The sequence below is a fragment of the Henckelia pumila genome, chromosome 4 (genome assembly GCF_033568475.1).
Source record: "Henckelia pumila isolate YLH828 chromosome 4, ASM3356847v2, whole genome shotgun sequence".
Lineage (NCBI taxonomy): Eukaryota > Viridiplantae > Streptophyta > Magnoliopsida > Lamiales > Gesneriaceae > Henckelia > Henckelia pumila.
The window spans coordinates 57,182,638-57,205,238 of record NC_133123.1 but is presented as its reverse complement, the minus strand read 5'-3'; the positions used below and the strand labels follow the sequence as shown (position 1 = coordinate 57,205,238).

The 22,601-nt window shown below is 38.1% G+C and overlaps 1 pseudogene; it reads left to right on the top strand.

The window, feature by feature from the left end:
- The first annotated feature begins 4,277 nt into the window (after window positions 1–4,277).
- On the top strand, window positions 4,278–8,157 carry LOC140861037 (auxin response factor 6-like; annotated as a pseudogene).
- The last annotated feature ends 14,444 nt before the right edge of the window (window positions 8,158–22,601 follow it).

Genomic DNA, 22,601 nt, shown 5'->3' with positions numbered 1-22,601 from the left:
ATGAATCTGGCAACTGAAAGGACAGGTAACGGACTCTGAAACTTGCCCGTCTTTTCAACTCCTAGGGCTGATGACAGGATTACGTCATCCGTAGCCCACTAAAATTTTGAAAAACATTGTCTTACCGCCCAATGCACAAAGATAGTACTCGGGAAAGCAAGCAGGGCTCTTGCTCGAGTATTTTAGGAAGGAGTGGTGATACCCCAGGAAGATGTACGTATCGAGAGGTTTACTCGGGACAACGAGCAGGGCTCTATCCCGACTATTTTAGAAAGGAGTGGTGATACCCCGAATAAGGTAGGTCGGACCATTACTGGACTAGGGGCTCACCAGGCTAGGGGTATAAAATATGATCTGAAGAAGAGGCAAGGGCTGAGATGTTAAGCCACAAGCTCGGGGCTGGAGCTGTAGATCAACCCTGGAAGATACTTGGAGAAAGGGGGAAGTGGGCAGACCAAGTCAAATTGACCCAGTCACCACCTATTTTTCAGGAGCATCTTCCCCATGTTAACATGACCTCGGACATCCTGGCCTGGTCACCCACAACATGGGAACGTGCCCAACTTAATCATCCACGACATAGATCGTGTTCACTACCCAAAAATTGCGGAATAACCATGTAGTATCCCGGTTCCATTTTACAAGATTAAGTGATTTTAAACATGTTAGAAAATGGCATATAATCTTAAAAGTGTCAAAACATGTTCAAGGAGTCCTTATTTGGTGAAAATAAGTGGAAAATCAGATCTGGAACGTCCGAAAATGGTAGGGTAGGTCCCGGGGGTCCCGGGGGGTCCAAAATGAGTTCGGAATGACCAAAATAGTTTGGAGCGTGTGGACCAGTTTGGACCATCCGAACCCATTTCGGACCGTCCGAACTCAGCAGGGTCCAGGTGTCTATTTGGATCGGACAAGTGGCAGTTCGGACCATCCAAACCCAGTTCGGACCGTCGAACTCCGCCTATAAATAGGCCATCTGAGGCTCACTTTTCTTCACACCATTCAGCTCTCCTCTCTCGGTTCTTAGGCTTTTCTAGGTGTTTTGGGGTGATTTCAGCCTTCCTAGGCTTGGTCCGGAGGTTGGCCAGGTGCTCCGGGGTTGCGGCGGAGTGGTGCCCATGTTCTGGGGCAGTCGTCATCAACGGGATGACAATGGACGCAGGTATAGCTCTGGCTCCTTATAGTAAATAGGGAGTATGCTATAGAGTAGTTAAGGCTTTTAGAATAAGATTATAATGCATGAGTACTTTGCATTGTAGTGCAGATTATAGGCTTGGACATAGTGCTGGTCTAGCTTGCCTAGTTTATGAGGTACGGAAGTATTATTTGAGATATCCAGATTGAGTATGCATGTATTATGTGTTTGCATGGATTATGTGATTGCATGTTTTATATGCCTTTATATACAACATGTCATGACTGTATGTTGCATACATGAGCATATTGAGCTTTTACCTTAGAGGTATCCTGTAGTAGGGCGCTCACCCTACGAGTTTGTGGATGGTTGGATACATAAGTCTTGTGTTAGGTCACCGTGATGATTGGACACTTGTACTATTATCAGGTCATCATTATCCACTGGGTATATGAGCCACCTCCTGAGGCAACGGCGCAACGTGCTATATACCCTTCCTGAGAGTCTTGGTACCCAGTTCATTTACATACATACACACATAACACTGTATACTCATACTCTCGTACTGAGCTTATCATGCTCATGTCCCGTACTTTATTGTATCTGGACACCCTATTCCTTGAGGCAGGTTTGCGGCTGGACGATGCGGGTGGTTCCAGGAGGGCTTAGGCGTTGGATGACCAGCAGGGCTTTGTCTAGGCTTTTGTTTCTGTTGTATTTGGGTAAATACACTGGATTTATTCGATATGGTTGTAAAAAATATTTTATTGTTGTTTAAGTTTTCCGTTGTTTAATTTCTGATTTATTTAATTAAGATAAATGCATGCTTAAGCTTCTGATTAGTAGGTGATCACGGTGTTGGTTACTACATTTATGGTATCAGAGCATGCATAGTAATCTTGGGATATAGATTGTTGAAATTGGGATTAAGCTTTAATCATCGTGTAGATGGAGGGTCATGGTGACGAGAGTAGCCACAGCATCATAGGTGGACGCCGGGGTGATCAGGACGATCAGGAGCATCGTCGGGGTCGTCATCACCATTGCCATGATGATCACATACGTTTCAGCATGTATATGTTTATGCAGATGCACTACAACAAAAATGCTCAAACACAACACTTAAAAGACAACGCTTTTGATAAAAAGCGTTGTCTTTTTTAAAATTACAACGCTTTTAAGGAAAAGCATTGTCGTTATTTTTTTTAAATTCATAAAATACAACGCTTTATTTAAAAAGCGTTGTCTTTAAGCGTTTTTTTAGGTCTAAGACAACGCTTTAAAAAAGCGTTGTCTTTGAGCGTTATTTTTTATATGTACTACAACACTTTTTAAAAAGGGTTGTAGATAAACTTTTTTTTTAAAATAATTTAAATAAAAATTAAAATGACTACAAGGAAAAAAAAAAAAAAAAAGGAAACGACGCTTCTCTCTCCTTCCCAAAGCCATTCTCGGCTCTCGCGATCCCCTTTCTCCCCAAACCCTAGCAGCCTCATCATGCCGTCGATTCGCCGCCCTAGCCGCCGGAAAGCTATCGATTGAAGCTAGAAAAGGTAAGCGTTCGTACTTGGCTTCAATTTAATACCAAAATATTGAGGAATCTTGGACCAAAGCTCAAACTGTCACGCCTCGTTCGCGACTGGAGCTGCGCGGGTTCTTGTTCTTTCTCGACTTTGAGATATTTCTGGTTGTTTTTTGCATACTTTCCGGATTACACTTTCTAAAAAAATTTTGAATCCCTTTCTTCCTCTGCCTTTTCCTATTATCTTTCGATTCTTGCTGATTTTCCTAGCTTCATAGATAGATTTTTGCTTCACGGATTTCGCATCTGCTCCACGCTCAACTTGCTGCTTCATGGATTTCCCATCTGTCGTGAGTTGCTAGGGTATGATTGGAGCAGGGCGGCTATTTTGAATCATCTGTAGGGGGTTGGGCTTTGTTCTTGGTGCATCTATTTCCTGATTTTGAGTCGTTTTGATGTTGGATTCGGGCTAGCACAGCTGCTGGTGTTCAGATTTTAGCACAATTAAATCTTCGCAGGAATAAGCTACGATATGCGCAAGCTATTCTGGGTTTGTTTCTCTGGCTTGAGCCTCTTTGTCAGGTATACTTGCATTTTCTGAAAAAATCCAGCTGCGTTTATTTTTACCTTCATAATAAATAAGTGATTATTGTCTCAAAGCAATCCACTCAAATGCCACTAAAGGTTGTTTTCTTTCTGGGCTTTCTTCGACAGTTCCCTGTTCAATAGGAGGTTCTAAAATATGTTTCATACTATTAAATAACAAAAAAATGGGCTCCAGGTTTTATTGAAGTATAATCATAGTAGGGGTGGATCCAAAAAGTGGTTAAGACAAGGCTAGGAGTGTCAACCAACTACATATTTGGGATGAAACTTGCAGTTTCTTTGAAAAATTTACATATACAATTTAAAGTTTTCGTTGGATGGGACCTGGTCGCCACCATCACCCTCTTGCTGAAACCACGTATCCTGACTGTAGCTTGAAACTAGAGAGGACGAGAGAGAGTCTTCCAAATTGTTGTAAATGATCATCATGGTTTGATCGAGTCTCCATATCGATCACTTTGAGTTTTCCAAATTGTTGTAAAGATGTAGCTTCCTTCTATGGTAAGAATATAATGTTTTGTGTTGAATTTGACTTTTTTTGTCAATGTAAGAGGATTTTTTCCTTGCAGTGAATCAAGATTTTTCATAATAATTGATTTCCATTTCAGTATTAAGAATAAAAATTATTTATGCAATTACTTCTTATTAATTTGCCAATTAGATTTCGCAATAGGTGAAATTTGGAGTTGTACCTCTTTTTTAATTTTTTTTACACTTTCCACAATGTCCAATTTTGATATTAAAATTTAGTATTATTATTACTCGGATACATTGGCATATTGATCTCTTTTGCTTTTCTGTAGGCCACCGCTAAGTGCTAGCCTCATCAAGAATCTGGTCACCGTGTTCGAGCAGCTTGTTTGCATCAAGAAAAAATTCACTTTGACGATGCTTTCTTAGTAGGTTGCTGGATTCTTGCTGGTTTACTTGCTGCAACAGTTTGTGCGCTGCCATAGCTAGCGCTTGCGCAAGTGTGTGATCTTTCTTTGCGCTCTTTGTTACGGTGTATTTGATTAATGTGTGGGATATCACACTACAAAAAATATGATCAAACACAAAAATTAAAAACAACGCTTTTGTAAAAATCTTTGGGTCCTTTAGCTTCGGTACCCTCTATGAGTACTTCAATTTTCATTATTTCTCCAAGTTTCTAACCCCGTAGTTGTTGAGTTGATAAAGGGATGTGGATAGCATGGAAATCCAGCTCATGCTTTAGATTTTAGTGGGTTACTCAAGAGTACAGGGTGTGGATATTGTGCTATTTTGGGGGTAGAATTGAGGCAAATGGAGCAGCTTTTCTTTTGGGAATCTTAGGTTGGGGATTTTGTGATGCAAATGTGTAGTTGTTGGCTGTAATTTTTCTGCTCCAACCTTTTTCTTATCGAATCTGCAAAATGAAACTTTCCGCGGTTGGTCTAAACCAGCAATCTCCTGACGGTAAACTTACTTTGTTCCTTTCCTTGAATTTAAGTATGTTTTTGGGCGTATAAGTTGAATATTAACCATTTGTAAGTGCCAGCAAGTCATTTTCTTTAAAGAGTATGTTATATTGCCATTCTTGACTATACACCTCGTGATTTGGAAAAGTGGTTAGGCCTCAGTCTGACAATTGAGAAACTGGAATTAAGGTTAATTCTCACGTCTTTAGCACTGTTTTAACACGAACTAAATAGTTTTGTTCAAATTTGATTAGCAGGAGACAAGAACTGCCTAAATTCTGAACTTTGGCATGCCTGTGTGGGTCCTCTTGTTTCTTTGCCTGGTATTGGAAGCCATGTAGTGTATTTTCCTCAGGGTCACAGTGAACAGGTTTGATTCTTGCTTGTGTATTTCAATTGTAGTTTGTGTAAATAACAAACTATTTTTCTTATTTTTCTTATTTTTTGAAATGAATTGGGAGGTATATTTTTTTTATGACTGTATCTACAAAAGAAGAAACAGCTTATCTTACCACATCCAATTTTGAGAGCGTTTAATTTCTCTCTTCATGATTTGCAATTGTTAAATCACGGGTATTTTGTATGGAGATTCGAATTCAATCATTCACTTCGAGCACTCTCGTTCAGTAATGAGGAGATTGATATATCCTACACGTGAAAGTTCTGTTGAATGTCATTGTTTCTTGATACATACTGGCTACTGCACAGGTTGCTGTATCTACCAACAAGGAAGTTGATGCACAGATACCTAATTACCCTAGCTTGCCTCCGCAACTCATTTGCCAGCTTCATAACGTGACAATGCATGTACGTTTTTTTTTCTTTCAAGTTTTGTTGTGTTCCTATTGCAGTTATTGGAGTTCTCTTGTAGAATCTTAATGTTTTATTCAAGTAGGCTGATTTAGAGACAGACGAGGTTTACGCCCAAATGACCTTGCAACCGCTGAGCCCAGTATGTTCTCTAAATCTTCATCACTTTTTCTTCCTCTTTTCTAAGTCGGCTTTCTTTTTTTTTCTGGGTTATTTTTATTCTTTTATTACTGTTTTTGCAGCAAGAGCAGAAAGAGATTTCATTTCTTCCGGCAGATTTAGGAACCCTAGTAAACAGCCAACAAATTACTTTTGCAAAACTTTGACTGCCAGTGAAACCAGTACTCATGGTGGATTTTTAGTTCCTCGCCGTGCGGCAGAAAAAGTATTTTTGCCACTGTTAAATGTCATTTCGGGTGCTTCCAAGACCCAAGTGAAAAAATGTGCCTGCTTTTTTCAATTATGTGCCTCTAATGCATCTTGGTTGGAACCACCCAATTTATAGGACTTTTCCCTGCAACCTCCTGCTCAAGAATTGGTCGCAAGGGATCTGCATAATAATGAGTGGAAGTTCAGACATATTTTTAGAGGTCTATTTTAGACATGTATTTAACTTGAGGAATCAAGTTGCAGCAACTACTTCTACAGATTCTTAATATGATTTATATGGTTCTTATATCAGGCCAGCCCAAGAGGCATCTTCTCACAACAGGATGGAGTGTTTTTGTGAGTGCAAAAAGACTGATTGCTGGTGATTCGGTTCTCTTTATATGGTAGGAATTTTATTTAACGGGAATATCGTTGCGGGTCCCCTAATAAATTTCATTGAATAGGCCTGGTCAAACATTGAAAAAAGTGATGAGTTTCTTTTTCCTCAAGTGCTACGTCTGATCAGTACTGAACCATGCGATGCTTTTTGGGCATTTATCAGGAATGAGAAGAATCAGTTGCTTCTCGGTATAAGGCGTGCTAATCAACCACAAACTGTGATGCCTTCATCAGTTTTATCAAGTGATAGTATGCATCTCGGCCTTCTTGCTGCTGCTGCTCATGCAGCTGCAACAATTAGCCGTTTCACCATATTTTATAATCCCAGGTAACTTTGTTCTTTCCAACACTACCAAGGTGTGCATGTGCTGCCTTTATCGCATGATTCTACCAACCTAGGAGAGTATGCAATATCTCATGATTATACTAACTTAAAAAATTTCAGAGCTAGTACATCCGAATTTGTCATACCTCTGGCCAAATATGTAAAAGTTGTTTATCACACTCGAGTGTCTGTGGGCATGCGTTTCCGGATGCTGTTTGAAACCGAAGAATCTAGTGTTCGACGATATGTTTATTTTTCTCAATTCTATTTTCTGTCCATCCTCCTTTGTTTGTGTATGGTGAGTTCCCTGTGGTGTTGATAGATTTTCAAGTTGCATAATTTTGTGAGATTTCTGACCTCTTCTTGATTCAGTTACATGGGCACAATAACCGGGATAGGTGATTTAGATCCTACCAGATGGCCAAATTCACACTGGCGTTCAGTTAAGGTGAACACATACAATGTTCCTGCCCATTGATTTCATATATTACAAAAGTTTAGAGTGTTGTGTTTTTTTGTTCTTCTTGGTTGGTCTGAATCCAAAGATATCGAACATAATTTATTTATTTTTAATTCTTGTCGTGAAATTGAATGTTAACTTGTTTAATGGAGGTTGGCTGGGACGAATCTACTGCTGGGGAGAGGCAGCCAAGAGTGTCTTTGTGGGAAATTGAACCTTTAACAACATTCCCAATGTATTTATCACAATTTTCTCTGAGACTGAAGCGACCATGGCCACCAGGGCTCCCCTCTTTCAGCGGTTGAATTTATGTTTGTCTTTAAAGAATTTGTCAAAGATAGCGTGGTGTCAAACTGGCCATTTAGTTGAATTAGTTTTCTTGCTTAGTTTTCTGTATCATGAAAGTTTGAACATTTGAGTAGCTGATCTTGAGTAATGTCTTGCAAAGCTATTGTTGTTGGGACCTTTGACACTTGTGAGGGGAATGGGTGGTACCAAAGGTTCCTCGGAAGAACCTAATGTTTGGATTGCCTCTAGTTTATCTGTCAAAAGATACTCTGCTAGTATGCTATATGATTCAAAATATTTGTGATGTTGTAGATACTTTTGTCAACTCGACATCACATTGTGCTAGTTATTCTCCCATTTTCAGGGTGCTCTTTTATTTCATGTATATGGTTGAAGAAGGTTCACTAATCTTACCCGGACATGGTTCATGCAATTTAGTATATTTCTCCATCTCTTTTGTTTTTTCGTCCTACGATCATACACGTAGCAGGGACAATGAGTCTTCTGATTAATGTACGTGAAGGATTAATATCAGGGAAGGGGTAGCAACAGGAGATTAACCATTCCAGAAGTTGATCCATTATCCAACCAAGAGGCTCGAAATATTAGGAGGCAATCATCATCATCAGTTGCAGGGGGTTTACCTCCATTAGGTAGGTTCATTTTCAACAGTGTATTCTTTCTTCTGATTTTTTTTACTTGATTAAGTTTAGTACATAAACATGATATCATATTTCAGATTCATTATCACTTCTGGGAACAATCCAACAACATAATTTTTTTAAATTCATGTTCTTTTACTGATAAATAATTGTTTAAGTTTAGTACTTTCCATTTTAATATATTCATATTTGTTTTATGTTTGTTTTTATTTTTAATAATTTGCAGTATGGAGATACAAATTAAAGAAAATGAGATTGTTGCGGCTTTTATGAAAGCTTGGGACGCTAACATGTGCTGAAAGAAGGAATCAAAGTTTTTCGAGATTAATGCATAGTTTTTTGATTTTTTACTAGTGTTCATTAATTTAGAATTCGATTATTTTTATATTTGAATGATTTTTAATATTGGAATACTCTATATTAAATTTTATTTTAAAAATTTTGAATTCTGAGTGATTTATAATATTGAAAATGAAACATCTAGACCTCTTAAAACTTAAACGCGGAAATTTTTTTTTTTTTTTTAAAATAATAACAATACATATACGCTCATACATATATGTAATTCAAAATAAAAGATAAATAATATCAGCATGAAATAAAAATAAGTTTTGCATGCTCCAAAAACACCAAGTGCGGAAATACTAAAATAAAAGTATAATTTGCTTAAAAAAAATCAATAACATAATAAAAATGTATATGAAATAATCCTAAATCATCCAACAGTCACGGGGCCACTGTTCCGTGAGCTCATACGTCCTCACCACCGGTAGGAGCTACAAAAAAGTCATTTGTCTCACCTGCACCATATAAACGTAGTGAGCCTAGGGATTCAACATGTCTAAACTTGGATAACAAGGTTTAAAATAATGCATCTCATAATCTTACTAATACATATACATGATACATGAGCATGCATGGAAATATTTTTCATAACATAAATATTGAAACATAAATCTTAATCATAAACATCATCTTTCTTCATCATACATAACATAATTGAGCATGGTATTTTTGAAACAGTCTATGGTCATATCCGTAAGTGTGACGCTTATCTGTGCCGACTGATCAGTCTCATAAACCAGCGTACGTGGCGGTGATAAATCACCTCCTATGGTAGTAAACTACCGCATAAATCATATATCATATGGTGGATAACCACCCTTATGTCACACTACTTCAATTTTCATCAAGAAAATATTTTATTGCTCAACTCATACATAATCATAATCATATCATATAAAATTTCATGAATGCATGCACTGAAAATTTTTCCGTAATATATATTTAATTGATTTTTCATAATAAATATACTTATACTTAAAATATAAACTTCATGCATAAAATAACTAAATATATATTCCGGACTTAATTATTTTTCATGGTTTCGGTCCAGGCTGCTGGTCACTCACTCTAAGCCCATTATACTTAAATTAAAGCCCAATAATCATATCTTAGCCCAAATAACTTAATTAAACTTAACTGGACCTAAATAAAATATTAAGCCCCTTAACTTAATTAAACCCAATAAAATTCTAGACTGGCCCAAAAATCCACTGACTGGCCCAAAAATATTCATGGGCTCCCAAGCCCATAAAAATCATTGGCTAACTTAAATAAATTATTTAAGTCCCAAATAAAATTATTTGGAGGCCCAAATAATTTTCTAACTAATTATTAAAGCCCAAAATACACTTAAACTATTAAATACTTAACAATTAAAATACCCGAGCCCGGCCTACCTAACCCGAACCCGAACCACCTGACCCGACCCACTATGACCTAGACCCAACCCAGCCCCCACCCATAGCCCAACCCGATCCCCCCCTTTCCCTTTTCCCCTCGGTCGCGAGCAGCAGCCCTTCCAGGGCTGCTGCCGCCTTGCTCCGGCCATGGCCGGCCGGAGCGCCACCGGCAAGACCTTCCCAGGGTCCTGCCGGTCCTAACCTGGGCCACGCCCCGCTGGTCCATGACCATGCATGGACCAGCCGAGCCTTCTTCCATAACCCTAGCCTGCGCGCCCTGCTGCCTGTCCATGGTGTTTCTGATCGGCCAGCCCCTAACCAGCCTATAACTTGTACATGGTTCGATCCTTAGGACCCTAACTCACCTCTGACCCGAGCCCCAAGCCCCTGGACCGAGCCATGCTGAAGAAAACATGAGTCGTGGAATGAAAACACTCAAATATGCATCAAACATCAATAAACTAGCATAAATTCGAAATATTCATATGAAATCTAAAAAAAAACATCATGTCTGATTAATAGCTTGTATGGTGTTCAAACGAAGGAAAAATACATGCCTTTTAATTATTGGATGAAGATTGATGCGTTTTCGGGGCTCCGGGACAATGAACGGCCAAAATCTTCCAAGAGAAGTGATGGATCGGCTATGGAGGATAAGAAATCTGGAAAGTGGCGTGAGAAAGGTTGAAGAAGATGATAGGAGGCGGCTGATAGGTTTTTGATTGGCTAAAAGAATTAATTTTAGGTTTAAATTTGAATAGATAATGGGTTAATAATATATATTACTTAATATAAAGATATTATACCTTAACACATAATATTTTAAACTCTCAAATAATAATAACAATCTGATAAAATATCTCAAATCTCGAAATATTAATGTAGGCTAATTTTAAAATTTAATAAAAGTCAATAAAGGGACTAATTTTGACTAAAAATCAACCCTTAAATAAATATATAATTAAATACTAAATTTTTCATGACAAAATACCTTAAAATATTATTTTAAGGCTCATAAAACTCATAAAATATTTTTGGCTAAGAATTTTTGTATCTCGTCCGTCCACGGTCCCGTCAACGCGATCAACCCTATAAAATGCTCAAAAATCTAAAAATCCTAATATTGCGGGTTAAATGCTTAAATAAATTAAATCATGCATATAAATCACATAATAACACATAAATGTCATTTAACCCAAATATAAATTTTAAATAATTATTTTCCTTAATTATGCATGTGAATTTACGTATTAAAATTTTCCGGGTGTTACAATTCTCCCCCCCTTAAATTGAATTTTGTCCTCGAAATTAAAGTACATACTCGAATAACTCCGGGTAGCGAGTCCTCATGTCTGCCTCGGTCTCCCAAGTGGCTTCCTCCTCTAAATGATTCTGTCACTGGACTTTGACCATCGGTATGACCCGCGTCCTCAATCTCCGCTCCTCTCTGAATCTCCTTTCAGCCCTCCTCAGAACGCAAATCTCTGCTAACTGCTGCCTTATATGTGGTGACGTCCATCATCCGAATGTCATGCTTGACTTCAGCCCGCAATCCCTCAACGAACTGCCTCAGCTTCTCTGGTGCACTGTCTGCAATCAAGGGCACAAAATGACAGCCCCTCTCAAACTGACTCACGTTGTGACGTCCCGTATTTTAAAACATTTATTTAAAAGAGTTGCGGAAAAAGAGTGAGAAAATTTTTTCAAAACTTTTTAAACTATGATGGGAGTGCATCGCTCTAGTAAATCAACAAATTCATTATATGAAACACGGATGCAATCCTACACTTAAGTCCATCTAAATTACGGCACGTCAAAACCTGCTACTAACATTTTAAGAGGATAGGGGAAAGTGAGTTCAATTAATTAACTATGTATATAAAATACATTTGAAAGACGAAACATTTGAGATCCTCAAAACTCATCTTTAGAAGACTGACAATGAAAATAATTAAACCATTACTTTTTAACATCGTAAATAAAATATTGTAACAACATAACATAAATAAACATAGGTAAATATTTTCTTTTTAAATACATCAGAGCTTTTGAACTATTGTGTCATGCAATATCTTCGCCTCTTGGACTCTTCAGCCATGCTGCCAAAGCTTTTTAAATCAAAACTGCTAAACCATCTGCACCATTTAAGTATAGTGAGTCTAAAGGACTCAGCAAGATTAAAATATACATATCGATTTCATTATAGCTTCAAAATAATTTAAACTTAAAATGACTTGAGCATACATAACATGATACCTTGAACTTGAAGAATTTTAACGTAAACATCACAGAACTTTAAACTTAAAATCTTGAACATGAACTTCAAAACTCTTAAAAGATCCAAGGAACTTGAACATATACATTAACATACTTAACTTTAAATCTTGAAAATAGGCTTCATGCATATTCTCAAAACTTTACCATTTCCTTCTTAAATAAACATTTGCACTTAACATCTAATAAATAAAATCATGCAACTTGGACAACATCAAACCGTGAACATTAACCATGAACATAACATAAAAACTTATCATTTTGGGGTGATGAATTATGTGAAATTGTGGCAACCGTCATAATGGGCACATTCATCTTTCTTTCCTGTTGATCAACAAGCATATGGCACTAAGCCTCATAACATTCGTTCATTCCTTTTCGGAGGCTCCTCCGAAGCTCATCCCGGAGAACCTAACCCGTACATTGAGCCGTATTTGGGAGGGCTACTCCGGAGCCCAAACCGGAGCATCGTTCCCGTATTGCCACCACAAAGACACATAAGACATCAAAATATTTTCATGCATCAACATATTATATCTTCATAATTCAACATAGCATTATTCATTCATGCTTCATCATTTTCATTTCATCAACATATCATTTCATCCATTCTGAAGCATCATTGAAACATCATAATTTCCATCTTAACTTTTGTTTCATGAACATAAAACTTTACTCGCTAACTTCGTGCATGTAATAAATGATAAAAATCATACTTTCATATTGAACATAGGTTTCATGAAAGGAACTTAGACATGTACATGCATCACATAACGTAATCGGTCCACGTAAGTCGTTCTTGTCGTTCTTGACTTAAAACTTGAAACTTTTTGCATAGAAACTCTTAAATATATTTTAGAAGCCTTAAAAGATCATAACCATGAATTTAGGACCCTAAAATAAAATATAAAAATCATAAATTTTGAATGAAAGGGGCGCCCGCTCAACTTCTAGGCGCGGGCGCGCATGACCTGTGCAACTGGTTCATCTTGCTCGCTCCAAAACTCTATTCTTAATAAGAATCTGAAAAAGTGGTAAACATGAAAGTTGTAGATCTGGATCTTGGATTTCGAATGCCGAAAACCTCACCTAAAATATAGTTTTCAGTAAAAAGTTATGCTGATTCTCCCGAGATGTATCACTGCCAAAAATTCAAAACATTTGACACACTTCGGAGCGATTTTGGCCAATCTTTCAAACTGATTTTGATAAGACTCAAAACACAAAAGTTGTAGATAAATAAGTTATTTTTCAAATAGAATTGGCCTCATATCATTTGGATCAATACACTAATTTTTATCCTCAAAATCATAACAAGTATCGGTATTCCGGTGTCACCGGACACAACTTCAACACTTTAACTTCAAACATATACTTCTTTTACCCAAAATCCTAACTTCATAAATCATCAAAACTCATTTTTTTGTAATTGAAAATGGATTAACTAACTTCAAAACACTAAAATATTAAATGATTTTGCTTCAAAACTTTTAAACCGTAACTACCAAAAAAAATATTGCTTAACTTCTTCAAAATCTCAAAAATTCATTTTCTTTCAATTAAACATCATTTTCTCACCTTTAAAACTTCCAATAACATCATAATCTTCAAAAGAATCATTATTTTCTACACATCTATCAAAAACTTGTCAAGAACGACCACGCTTCACAATTTCAAAACTTCATAACTTGATACTCGTAATTTCATGCTTCTTCAAAATCATAAACCATTAAAACATGCACATAAACATACATTTTCATATTAAAATAATTATAATCTTGAATGGATTTCAAAACCTTAAAATACTTGTTGAAAAACTTGCCTTAACCGTATATGGAGTTTATCCGGATTCTTGGCAACGAGCTAGCCTTTTCACGAATGGACTTGGAAGCTTGGATTACCTTGGAAGATGAAGAACCGCATGAGAAAAAGACTCCAAAGAAGAAGATGAGGAAAATGATAGAGGAAGGGGGAAATTACGTGAGGTAGAGAGTGTGTGTGAGACAAGAGAGTAATGGGGTGGGGTAGAGGGTAGATAGATGGAAATGATAGGAATTAATACGACATGTGGTGTTTGGATACATAAAACGTAGTCAGTTCAACACGCCTAAAATCGGATTATTGAGATATTCTCTACTCGAGGTTAAAAAATAAAATTATGGAAATATTATACTCAAAATACTCGTAAGAATATTTCTTATGATCTCGTGCATAGGTTAGTCTCGTTCCTTCTGTCCAAAATTAATTCAAACGTGAAAACATTTAAATATCTTGTAAGGCATAAATATGTATTAGGTATATACCTAACATCAAATAATTTAAATCATAACTCTACACTTCATAATTAAAGTGCACAAACTATTAAAATCATTTAACACAATAAATAAACATATATTTAAACACATAAAATATCAACTTTAAAATTATTTACACAACACATAAAATATATTTAATTGATAATAAATTTTAAATAATGAATAATAAAATACAATAACTTAAAATTCATTTAAAATTCTTTTAATAAATCATGAATAGATTTATGAATTTTCTGGATATTACACATGTACTCCACCATTGACTTGTCCCTCTGACGGAGACTCATAAACTCTCGGACCATGCGACTGTGCACATCCTCCGTGAAGTACTTGGTGTAGAAGATACGCCTGAACTCTGCCCAAGTCAAGGTAGGAAGGTGTACTCCCCTGACAGCGCCCTCCCACCATAAAGCTGCATCTCCCTTCATCATATAGGTTGCACACTTGACCCGGTCAGCATCAGTAATCCCCATGTAATCGAAGATGGTCTAGAGGTATCGAATCCATCCCTCAGCAACTAGTGGATCAGTAGTGCCCGAAAACTCCTTCGGTCCCTTCTTCTGGAACCGCTCAGCCACGTCCTCCTCATGTGACAGCCTCGGGCGCGCCGCCTGCTGCTCCAACAGAGCAGTAATCCCAGCCATCATGTTTGCATTGGCCTGCTCCAATGCTGAAAGAGGGTTCTGCGGAGGTGGAGGTGGAGGTCCTCCGCGTCTATTCATCTGTCTGGGAGGCATTCTGCACCACCACGTTTTTCTTTACGTAAATCGCAATGCATAACTTAAGGGTTCTAAAACTTTACTAACATGAAAATCTTAAATCATTACATATGCTCCTTATAATTCATAAGAAAACAATTAAAACTTACAGACCGATAGTGAGATTTCTGAGCTTCACGTGGCAGATGGACACCCTCCAAGGACCGTGCTTTGATACCAATTGAAACATCTAGACCTTCTTAAAACTTAAACGCGGAAATTTTTTTTTTTTTTAAAATAATAACAATACATATACGCCCATACATATATGTAATTCAAAATAAAAGATAATTAATATCAGCATGAAATAAAAATAAGTTTAGCATGCTCCAAAAACACCAAGTGCGGAAATACTAAAGTAAAAATATAATTTGCTTAAAAAAAATCAATAACATAATAAAAATGTATATGAAATAATCCTAAATCATCCAACGGTCACGGGGCCACTGTTCCATGAGCTCATACGTCCTCACCACCGGTAGGAGCTCCAAAAATTCATCTGTCTCACCTGCACCATATAAGCGTAGTGAGCCTAGGGGTTCAACATGTCTAAACTTGGATAACAAGGTTTAAAATAATGCATCACATAATCATACTAATACATATACATGATACATGAGCATGCATGGAAATATTTTTCATAACATAAATACTGAAACATAAATCTTAATCATAAACATCATCTTTCTTCATCATACATAACATAATTGAGCATGGTATTTTTGAAACAGTCTATGGTCATATCCATAAATGTGACGCTTATCTGTGCCGGCTGATCAGTCTCATAAACCAACGTACGTGGCGGTGATAAATCACCTCCTATGGTAGTAAACTACCGCATAAATCATATATCATATGGTGGATAACCACCCTTATGTCACACTACTTCAATTTCCATCAAGAAAATATTTTATTGCTCAACTCATACATAATCATAATCATATCATATAAAATTTCATGAATGCATGCACTGAAAATTTGTCCGTAATATATATTTAATTGATTTTTCATAATAAATATACTTATACTTAAAATATAAACTTCATGCATAAAATAGCTAAATATATATTCCGGACTTAATTATTTTTTATGGTTTCGGTCCAGGCTGCTGGTCACTCACTCTAAGCTCATTATACTTAAATTAAAGCTCAATAATCATATCTTAGCTCAAATAACTTAATTGGACCTAAATAAAATATTAAGCCCCTTAACTTAATTAAACCCAATAACATTCTAGACTAGCCCAAAAATCCACTGACTGGCCCAAAAATATTCATGGGCTCCCAAGCCCATAAAAATCATTGGGCTAACTTAAATAAATTATTTAAGTCCCAAATAAAATTATTTGGAGGCCCAAATAATTTTCTAACTAATTATTAAAGCCCAAAATACACTTAAACTATTAAATACTTAACAATTAAAATACCCGAGCCCGGCCCACCTAACCCGGACCCGACCCACTATGACCTAGACCCGACCCAAACCCCCCGGACCCGACCCAACCCCCACCCATAGCCCAACCCGATCCCCCCCTTTCCCTTTTCCCCTCGATCGCGAGCAGCAGCCCTGGAGCCTTGCTCCGGCCATGGCCGGCTGGAGCGCCGCCGGCAGGACCTTCCCAGGGTCCTGCCGGTCCTAACCTGGGCCACGCCCCGCTGGTCCATGACCATGCATGGACCAGCCGAGCCTTCTTCCATAACCCTAGCGTGCGCGCCCTAGCTGCCTATCCATGGTGTTTCTGATCGGCCAGCCCCTAACCAGCCTATAAATTGGACACGGTTCGATCCTTAGGACCCTAACTCACCTCTGACCCAAGCCCCAAGCCCCTGGACCGAGCCATGCTGAAGAAAACATGAGTCATGGAATGAAAACACTCAAATATGCATCAAACATCAATAAACTAGCATAAATTCGAAATATTCATATGAAATCTGAAAAAAAACATCATGTCTGATTAATAGCTTGTATGGTGTTCAAACGAAGGAAAAAGACATGCCTTTTAATTATTGGATGAAGATTGATGCGTTTTCGGGGCTCCGGGACAATGAACGGCCAAAATCTTCCAAGAGAAGTGATGGATCGGCTATGGAGGATAAGAAATCTGGAAAGTGGCGTGAGAAAGGTTGAAGAAGATGATAGGAGGCGGCTGATAGGTTTTTGATCGGCTAAAAGAATTAATTTTATATTTAAATTTGAATAGATAATGGGTTAATAATAGATATTACTTAATATAAAGATATTATACCTTAAACATAATATTTTAAACTCTCAAATAATAATAACAATCTGATAAAATATCTCAAATCTCGAAATATTAATATAGGCTAATTTTAAAATTTAATAAAAGTCAATAAAGGGACTAATTTTGACTAAAAATCAACCCTTAAATAAATATATAATTAAATACTAAATTTTTCATGACAAAATACCTTAAAATATTATTTTAAGGCTCATAAAACTCATAAAATATTTTTGGCTAAGAATTTTGGTATCTCGTCCGTCCACGGTCCCGTCAACGCGATCAACCCTATAAAATGCTCAAAAATCTAAAAATCCTAATATTGCGGGTTAAATGCTTAAATAAATTAAATCATGCATATAAATCACATAATAACACATAAATGTCATTTAACCCAAATATAAATTTTAAATAATTATTTTCCTTAATTATGCATGCGAATTTACGTATTAAAATTTTCCGGGTGTTACAGAAAATTTGTGAATTAATTTTTTTTTTGTTTTTTATTTGAACAAAGACAACGCTTTTTTAAGCGTTGTCTTTACCAGAAAAGACAACGCTTTTTTAAGCGTTGTCTTTTCCAGATACAACGACTCTTAAAAAACGTTGTCTTTTCCAGAAACGACAACGTTTTTTTATAAAAGACAACGCTTAAAAAGTGTTGTCTTTTTTAGATACGACAACGCTTTTTAAGAGTTGTCTTTTCCAGAAACGACAACGCTTTTTCCGCGTTGTCTTTGAGCGTGGTCTTTTACAACACTGGCTACGACAACGCTTTTTTGGAGACATTAACAACGCGGAAAAAGCGTTGTCTTTAGCCGTTTTTCTTGTAGTGATGGGTCCGAAACCTTTAGTCGAAGGAGAGTCACCGGAGGATGCGGGGAACTGGCTACGACGTATGAAGTTTGTTTCTGGGAATTCCGATGCACTGAGGAGCAGCGGATGGAGACTCTTGATTTCCTGGTAGAAGGACGAGCTCGGAAGTGGTGGAATTCTACTTCTGCGCCTTTTATTGCAGCCCGAGGAGTTGCTACCTGGGATGAGTTCCGCACGGCTTTTCATAAGCTGTATTTTTCTCCTGCTCTCTGAAAAGCGAAGACAAGTGATTTGTTGGGTTTGCGGAAGGGATCGATGTCGATCAATGAGTAGCAGTTGAAGTTCTTTGAGTTACTGCCCTATTGCCCCCAGATTTCTGATAGCACGGAGGCGAAGTATAATCTGTTCCTCCAAGGCCTTAATCCGGAGATTCATGATCGAGTTGTTGTGGGAGATGACATGACTTATGAGAAATTAGTGAGCCGATGTCACCAGGCAGAGGACAGCATCCACCCTAAAAGATCCTTCTACTCATCTAGACCCGCAAGTTCTTTGGTTCCCCGTGCTTAGTCATTCAAGAAGTCTAGTTCTTCTTCCTCAGGATCTGGGGAGGTGATGCATTTCGGAAGAAATAATCAGTGTCCTTGCAAGCATTGTGGTGGGAATCATCCTGCCAACAGGTTCCAGAAGGTTTCAGGGGCGTGTTTTTGATGCAGAGAGATTGGCCACCTGAATAAGGATTGTCCACAGGCCGGGGGAGCTAGTTCTGGTTCTCAGGCTTCAGTGCAGCAGAGGTCACAGGGACAGTCGACAGGGGGTTCTAATTTGAAACCTCGTGCTTCCATCCAAGTGTTTTCCTTGAGGAATGATCAAGCAGTGGATGAGAATGAGAAAGTTATATCAGGTACGTTCCTGTTATTTGATATACTTGATTTTGCACTCATTGACACTGGTGCATCTCATTCTTTCATATCTGCACATTTTGTTAAGAGATATAAGTTGTCATACATTTCACTATACACAGTGGTTGTTGTTTCTACCCCGACGGGTCAGTCTGCGTCAGCTAAGCGTCTAGTGATGGGTTGCCCTTTAGAGTTCGAAGGGAATGTCTTGATGGTGAATCTCATGATATTATCAATGTAGGATTTCGATTTCATTTTGGGAATTGATGTGTTAACTACATACAGAGCTTCGGTGGATTGTTACCAGAGATTGGTAAAATTCATCTGGTTGGCGATGATAGCTGGTTCTTTTACGGTGAGGGAGCGCGACCTCAGATGCCATTGGTATCAGCTTTGAAAGCTTGTTGAGCTTTGGAATCTGGCGCCGAATGCTACCTCATCTATGCAGTTGATACATTTGCTGGAAGTGTTGGTATAGAAGTTATTCCTGTTGTGAATGAATTTCCAAATGTATTTCGAGATGAGATTCCAAGATTTCCTCCAGTGCGTGAAGTTGAGTTTGGCATAGATCTGATGCCAGGGACTTCACCTATTTCTCGAGCACCATATCGTCTGGCTTCGTCAGAGATGCATGAGTTGAAGCAGAACCTTCAGGATCTGTTGGACAAGGGTTACATTCATCCTAGTGTTTCTCCTTGGGGAGCGCATGTTCTGTTCATGAAAAAAAAGGATGGGTCTATGCGTCTGTGCATTGACTATCGCCAGTTGAATAAGGTAACAATCAAGAATAAGTATCATTTGCCTCGTATATATGATATGTTTGATTAGTTGCAGGGTACTTCGGTTTACTAGAAGATTTATTTGAGATCTGGATATCATCAGATGAGAGTCCAAGATCAAGATATAGCCAAGATAGCATTTAGGACCAGGTATGGGCATTATGAGTTCCTAGTAATGCCATTTGGGTTGACTAATGCACCGGCTATATTTATGGATCTGATGAATTGTGTATTTTGAGAATTTTTAGACAAGTTTGTCGTCATATTTCTTGATGATATCTTGGAGTATTCACATGATGTGAATGAACACGCTTACCATTTGAGGTCGGTGATACAAACTCTAAGGGATAGACAGTTTTAAGCCAAATTGAGTAAGTGTGAATTCTGGAAGGATCGGGTGGTATTTTTTGGCCACATTATATCCAAGGATGGATTGTCTGTAGATCCGAGCAAGATTGAGGCAGTAATGAACTGGTCGCGTCCGACGACGGTAGCTGAGATCCGTAGTTTTCTGGGTCTAGCAGGATATTATCATCGCTTTATCGTGAATTTCTCACAGCTAGCTCGACCTTTGACACAACTTACTCGAAAGGGTGTGCATTTCGAGTGGTCCTCAGAATGTGAAGAGAATTTCTGTGAACTTCGTAGACGGTTGACTTCTGCAACTTTGTTGGCTTTGCCGTCTGGATCTGGAGGGTATGTAGTGTACACGGATGCTTCTCTTTAGGGACTGGGATGTGTCCTAACTCAAAATGGGCATGTGAATGCATACGCCTCTAGACATTTGAAAGTTCACGAGAATAACTACCCAGTGCATGATCTTGAGTTAGCAGCTATTTTATTTGCGTTGAAGATCTAGCGTCACTATCTTTATGGCGAGAGATTTGAGATCTTCACATACCACAAAAGTCTCAAGTATTTGTTTACTTGGGCAGAATTGAACATGAGATAGAGACGTTGGATGGATTTGCTTAAGGATTATGACTGTTAAATTAAGTACCATCCAGGAGCTGTTAATCTCAATGTTGATGCTTTAAGTCGCAAGGTGTGAGTTTATGCACTCCAAACTGGTTCTGTAACCAGTATTATTGAAGATTGTTGTTCTTCAGGGTATACCTTGAAGCATAAGAAAGGTATGCAGAGTATCCAGATGTTTGCGATCTTATCTGAGCCTGCTTTGTATTCTCGAATTCGAGATGCTAAGATGGTTGATCCGAAGACCCAGCATTTGGCTCGTTTAGCCAGGGATGATAGTTTGTCTGGATTCCATTATCACTTGGATGGTTTTCTCTATTTATCTGGTCGTATTGTTGTTCCAGAGGATGATACTCTGAGGGATGAGATTTTATCCCAGGATCATCGTTCTAAGTTGAGTATTCATCCAGGAAGTAACAAGATGTACAAGGATTTGCGTACTAGGTTCTGGTGGAAAGAATGAAGAGGAGTGTGTATCTATATGTTTCTAGATGTTTGGTGTGTCAGCAGGTCAAGACAGAGCACCAACGACCTGGAGGGTTGCTTCACAGTTTAACTATTCCTGAGTGGAAATAGGAGTTGATCACGATGGACTTCGTGACCCATTTACCGGTGAGCTCTAGGAATTGTGATGCTATCTGGGTTGTGGTGGACCGACTCACCAAGTCAGCACATTTCATTCCTTATAACCGAGACTTCAGTTTTGATAGGATGCACGGTTTTACATCCAGGAGATTGTTCGATTGCACGGAGTGCCTGTGAGCATAGTCAGCGATCGAGATCCCAGGTTTACATCCAAGTTTTGGGGGAGTCTTCAGCGCGCTATGGGTACTACTCTTAGCTTGAGTACATCATATCACCCAGAGACTGACGGACAGTCAGAGCGCACGATTCGTACTCTTGAAGACATGTTGCGATCATGTTCTCTGGACTTTGGTCCAGCTTGGCAAGATCAGTTTCCATTAATTGAGTTTGCGTACAACAACAATTATAATAGTAGTATAGGGATGGATCCGTTTGAGGCGTTGTACGGGCGATGATGTCGTACTTCACTGTTCTGGAAAGAAATGGTGAGCGACATATAGAGGGACCAGAGTTAGTCCAACAGACTGCTGATATTGTTGGACAAATCAAGAAGAGAATTAAGACTGTGCAGGATCGATAGGCTAGCTATGCGAATGTCAAGAGCAGACCTTTGCAGTTCAAAGTGGGAGAGAAAGTGTTCCTGAAAGTCTCCCCATTTCGCAGAATTTTGAGATTTGGTCTCAAGGGTAAGCTATCTCCTAGGTACATTGGTCCATTTGAGATTCTGGAAAGTGTTGGAGATTTGGCTTACAGGTTGGCTTTACCGCCGTATTTGTCTAGTATCCACGACGTGTTCCATGTTTCACTGTTGCGACGGTATGTGTTAGATGAGTCTCATATCTTACAGCCATCTGAGGTACAGTTGGACTCGGATTTGACATACGTGGAGAGACCTTTGCGTATAATAGGTCATAAGGATAAGATGTTATGCAAAAAGACCATTCCTTGTGTTCTAGTTTAGTGGAAACGCCGAGACACTGAGGAGGCCACTTGGGAACTTGAGAGTCGTATGCGTACAGATTATCCAGAGCTATTTTGAATTGTTGTATTTTTAGATTGTAACTTGTAAAATGAATCAGTTTGAATAAAAGATGTTTATTCAGTATTTTAATGCATTCAGTACTTAATATTGTTCGAGGAAGAAATATCTTAAGTAGGGGGAGAATGTAGTAGCCTGGTTCCATTTTACAAGATTAAG